This window comes from Vigna angularis, chromosome 1, assembly GCF_016808095.1.
Source record: "Vigna angularis cultivar LongXiaoDou No.4 chromosome 1, ASM1680809v1, whole genome shotgun sequence".
Classification (NCBI taxonomy): domain Eukaryota; kingdom Viridiplantae; phylum Streptophyta; class Magnoliopsida; order Fabales; family Fabaceae; genus Vigna; species Vigna angularis.
Genome location: NC_068970.1, coordinates 24191711 through 24197807, shown reverse-complemented (window position 1 = coordinate 24197807; position 6097 = coordinate 24191711). Strand labels below are relative to the sequence as shown.

At 30.8% G+C, this 6097-nt stretch overlaps 1 long non-coding RNA gene across 1 annotated transcript; it reads left to right on the top strand.

Annotated features, from left to right (window-relative positions):
• Positions 1-1715: 1715 nt before the first annotated feature.
• LOC108335324 (uncharacterized) lies at positions 1716-4758 on the top strand. The gene is made up of 4 exons (XR_001832722.2): positions 1716-2245; positions 2327-2409; positions 2578-2691; positions 3990-4758. It is a non-coding gene; the product is annotated as an uncharacterized LOC108335324 (long non-coding RNA).
• Positions 4759-6097: the final 1339 nt, after the last annotated feature.

The following is a 6097-nucleotide window of genomic DNA, read 5'->3' as shown; positions in this document are numbered from 1 at the left end:
ACTTTGTATGTGATATTTTGGGATTGCATGTGTTTTTAGAGTCTTTGATACAACTCTTTCTTAATCTGTGGTTCTTTTGGTTCCGTCGTTTTTTATGTTGTTTTTAGGTTGAGATAGAACATTCATGAGTCATCGGGAGGCTTGTGGAATTCAAGAACTTTTTTGGATTGTCTTTTAAGGTGAGAGAAGCTAGGTACAGATTTACATGTTGAGTTTCTACCATTTTGGTTGTATGCATGTTAAATACATGATGTGGGTACGAATTGTATGATGCATGATATGTATTTTGGATCCATGAACTGATTTAATTTGTATTAATTTGTTGGTTGAATCTATTATAAAATATATGTTGAATATATGCTCATTTATGCTATTGGGAGTTTTGGTGAAATAAAGTGTGTTTGGAACTAAATTGTGAATTTTGGAGTATGATTGAACTGTGAGTTTTAACTTGAGAAATTGGTCTAATTAGTACAATGTAAATGTTTATAAAATAAATTGAGTTAAGAAAAGAAAGAAAAGTATCAATTTGATCAATTGGCAAATTAAAACTTTACATACGCTTTGAGTAGTATGAAATTGTCACTAAGCACTAGTCTTCAATTTCAAAGTCAGTAAACAATTTTGTGATAGAGTGTTGAATAGTGGTATGTATAGTTGAGCACTAGATAATGCAGTGGTTCTGTTTGTCGTGAAACCTTAATTTTTTATAGTTCAATTGATTTAATTTGCTTATATTAATTAATTTTCAGTGGTTTTAGTAATGATATGAGTTGTTATGATTTCATGGGAAAAATTCTACTATTGTGTTTTCTTTAGTTTATGCATTGATGTATTCAAGCAAAAAGATATCCTTACACTCTAATAAGTATCCATACTTATGTAGAGTATAATGAATTATGTGGTGATAGTAGCATGAGATTCTAGTCTAAGGATTTTTTATTGGCCTAAGACGCAAAGGGCATTAACCTTGTGTGTGGTAGAGTGAAACTCATTAACAATGGTTTTGTAGAATAGTAGAGGCCACCATAAACATGTCTTGAGTGAGTTTGATATTAATGCATGTGTCTGGATAATTAAGTTTAGAACATTTGTATTATATGTTACATCTCATGATGACTACTTGAACTGTATACCTATTTTCTGAATTTACTTTTGGTTTTAGTATTTTTTTTGGGATAACAATAATGAAATACTAATATACTTTGTTTATGCTTGATGGATAAAAATTATATAATGTTTTAACTAGTACTATTAACGCAAATGTTACAAAGTTGATGAAAACAAAATTTGAGATACTAACATAAATGAATGGGATCTAATTGAGTTGATTTTCTTAAAAAGAATGGTTAGTGTTTTCCTAATGAATAAGATTTTGAGGAATTTTTGTCATGTATATGTATGATGAAAAGGAAATGACAAATTACAAAAGTGAAAAAATAACTTTCTATATAAAAATTATCTATAGGTTGACCAGTGATAGAATTATAATAAAAGTAAGACATATTATAACGTAATTTTGTATATTAATCATAATATGAAATGTGGTGACAAACTTATAAATAAGTTTAAGACATATTATCATATAATTTTACATATCAGTTATAACATAAAATACAATGACAAACTTATAAATAAGCTCAAAACCTATTATTACTTGTATATGGACACCCGAAAATTTCTAAATGTATTATAGAGCTTTAAAGATCAGTTATAAATTTTTCACATTTCTAACCGCGTACTCCTCCAAGAACATTCCTCCCTCACAATCACCTAACCACATCTCGCGTTCGCTCTTCACCGAAACTACATCTTCTTCGATGCCTAGAGCGTCGTCTCAAACGCCAATCCTCATCTTCCTCTAGTTTCCTTATTTCTTACCTTTTGACCGATTCCTTTTTCTTCATTTTTCACCGAGATTAGTTTCTATCTATTTACACCGATTAAATCTTCATTCCAACCTTTTTCACCGATTAAATCCCTTCCTACCTCGAACCTAGAATATGCTCCGAACAAACCTTCAAACCTTTTGATTTCACCGTCTTTCGCTGTGTCCTTGTTCGCCGACTCGATTTTACACCGGAATCATGGATTCACGCCGATCCGCCTCGACTAGGAGTCATCACTCGTTCATCATTCTTTGGTGTGGTATTCTGTGTAGTCTCATTCATCATTCTCTGGTGTGGTGTGGTGAGAGAGAGTCTATGTGTTGGTGTGCTGGTAATAATGGCTGAAGAGGAGCTTGGTATACTCTGCTTGTTGTGTGATTTGTATTTTTATTATTATTTATTTTCATTTGTCAAATGTATGCGCTATTGTTTTGCAGTGATGGGAAGCTTGAGGTCGTGATTCCCTCTTTTGTTCACTACCTCGTGGTTCTAGAAGGTGCTGATGGGGACAAAATGCCAGGTAAAAAGATTTTGGGGTTTTACTATTTTTTTGTGATAGGCTTGGATCAATGATGTTGTTGAAGTTGCAACATTTATAAAGCATAAAGTATATGTTGTTTCCCTTTATTTTCTCCACAAGCCTTATTTTTGTGTGTGGATATACTAAAGGTTATAAGAATTTGTTCAGGCTAAGTTGTCTGCTGGTGGGGATGATGCTTGGAAAGAACGGGAAGATGTTGTCCTGGCCCTTGGTGCCATAGGTGAAGGTTGCATCAATGGTCTTTATCCTCATCTGTTGGAGGTATTTTTTTATTTTTCTGGTTCTAATTACTCAATCCAGAAGCAACTGGTTTGATTGGAGGAAAAAATGTTGAGCTTGTTTTAAAAATGTTCCGAGTTATGTTTTTTTTTTGTTTTTTGTTGAGCTTGTTATTCTCACGTGACCCACCTTTGTTGCTCCTGGACCACTCGTCCCCAATGTCGCTTTTCTAACAAATCCATGGTTAGCTAATCCCTTTTCCTTCAGATGATGCAAGCATTATACTGAAAAATACCTGCCAAGTGTTTGTTGATTTGTTCATACCAGTTGTACATAATATCAGAAAAATTATGTAGGAAGTGTACATATTGAGTTCTGATTTTGGGTTTATAAATTAAGAACTGGAAATTTATGGTTGATTATGTGTATTTTTCTGGTTGGTATATATATATATTAGTGCACTGGGTTTTATGATGTTTAGACCGTGACTGGATATGCTTAGGTGTTTGGAAAACTGATATAAGGATCATCTTTAAACAACATAATGTTGATGCGGAATTAATATATACTTGAATATGTTGGATGAAATATGATGTAGGGAAGTGATTATAGCGTTGAATATTCCCTGGTTGTAGTTTTATGAATGGTTTCGAGATTCTTGAAAAGTCATTATGTGTGAATTGATGCTAGGATAGAATTTGTGGTTGTTATGTATGATTGAAAATATATGATTTCTGGAAATATAGTGGAATATTCGAGGAACCGAGAATGATGCTCTATTTCTCACTTTTGACATGCTAATCAAAGTATGATAAACTTGGTTGTAGTGTGAGTATGTTGTATGAAGAAAATTTACTAGCTGTCCTTTTTCTTTCTGGAAATAGAATTAGGAATTTTACTACATAATAATTAGAGCATATTAGAGTTTCTAATCTGACATAACATTGTTAGATCTTTAAACATTCCTTAAGCACATAAATTATATGTTTTACTGCACTGAAATGTTATTGAGTGAATGGTATGGACGCTAAGGATGCTTTAAAAGAGAATAAGTTAATGCCGAGCGTAGTGTTGTTATGATTTGTTGTAGTCTAGTTTGTAACCTTGAGTTATGAATTCTAGGTTAATTTTCTATTGGTTGATACTATTATGAAAATTGGATTTAGGTACTTGCTAATTCAGAATTAAAAAGTAATGGGTAAGGGTGTTGGAAGAAAAATGTTTGTATGCAAATGGATTGTTATTCTGGATTGTTATTCTGTTTGACTGATTTTGTTTTCATTTAGTCTTGGTGCCTTATCCGGTAGTTGCTGATAATTTAATATTTTTGCCTGATACAGAGAAGAAAGCTGCAAGCCAAGCAACACAGAACAAATGCATGTGTATTATCTTATAGCATCCAGATTGAATAGCAGATGTCATTTATCTTAGAAGGTTAGGGAGGGACACTTCATTTTTACGTAACCTGCGGCGTTGAAGATTTCAACATACACACATTATTTGGTTGCATGTCTCATTCATACTATAGGCAAAGAGTACTGGACTGTTTACCTAAAAAAATCACTTTACTTGGTGAAGATTGTGAAACTAGTAGTTCCCTGATTCCTGTGAAGAAAAGGGGGTTCATCATCACCCGTCAGTGGATCAGGTGCTGCAAATTGGTTTGCTGCCTCCCCCACCATTGGATCAAAGATATATAAAGCCAATAGAGCAAGTTTAGCAACAGTTTGTTTAGATGAAAATGATGTGAAATGATGTGAAAGAACTGGAAATGTTACTAGAGGTTATGTTACTTGCTTCAGTTTCAGTTTGGTGGAAATATATCTGCAAGTCAAAAAGATGTCATGTTGGAAATGCATATGCAGTTTAAATTGTAAACTAAGATTCTCAGATAAGAAGGTTGAAGACTTGGAATAAGACCCATTAGTCTGCAGTTTTTATATCTGGGGAATTTAGAGAGGAGGGGAGATGATTTGTAGTGAACATTATTTTTTAATCTATAGGGCCCACTTGATTTGTTTGAAGAGGTTTGCTTATATTTATGTACAAATAATATATTAAATATTGTTAGACATTTTAATGTATGAAATGAATTCTATTTTGTTTATTGATTATAAATTGATTATAATACATATTATATTGATTATATATTGATTAGATAAAAAGATAATACCAGGAAATTTTATTGGATGTCAAAATGTAAGCATAATTTTTTTTTTGACTTAAATGCTTACTTCGTCTCCATGTGAAGAGGGAAATTTTTGTTTAGTATTCGATTTTAAAAATGAAAACATTGGGTCTCTATATTTATGAAAAGTATATGAATAAGGTCTACAAAGAAAGAACAAGTTGAACGACTTAACGCCGTTACTGTCAACTTAAAGGACAGGACCTTATTTATACATTTTTCATAGCATAGAGATCCAATGTCTTCATTTTTAATATGTTAAATCTATTATAACATGCTTTTTTATTATGTCATAAAATATGCATATCTACTATAACGTCCAGAACTATGTCTCCAGTTTATACGTTATAATAGGTCATTTTGTACGTTATAAATGTGATTTTTTCACTAATGTATGTAACTCATAATTATATATAATAATTTACATTACACTAATTTTTCTAATTTTACTTGTTATTTTCTCTCTTACTAAATACTTATATTCACGATATACCATATTATATATATATATATATATATATATATATATATATATATATATATATATATATATATATATATATATATATTTATTGGGTGAACTAATGTGAAAATGAAAATCATATACTATATTCAAAATTTCATATATATGAGTCGCATCATACTGTCAATATAATACAACAAACTTTAACTTAATTACTTTCAAACAAAATGTTGAAATCTTCTAATACATCTTAATGAAATGGTATAATTTATCATACTGGATATTTCTAAAAAAAAAACTTAAATTAAAAATGTGCTATTAAAGATTAACATTTGACTCATACAAATATCATTGGCAAAACAACAATTTCAAATTCTTAGGATGGTTACTTAATCTACTACGGAAAGTGGTAATAAAAACTTCGTTAAGTTTCTCGCCAACTCAAATTATATATGTAATTAGATCATTAGTAAAGTATATGATATTTCCTTAATAAGTTTTATGTTTAATATAACGACCCTTGCAACCAAATACTACACGAATTAACTATTAACTAGATGTCTTTGAGTGACTTTCACTCGGTTGAATGACCTTATTTCATGAAACTATGTAAGAATTCTTAGCTTAAGCGATAAAACCTAAAAATCATAACTGGCTATGTTGCTTGAGTGATGCAATTGTTGTATCATATACAACAATTTTCCAAAACATAAGATACATTGTTTTACTAGTGTTCAAGTGGTCATGTCATCACTTGAGTACTAAAATGGATAAAAAAATATATAATCTCTAATAGA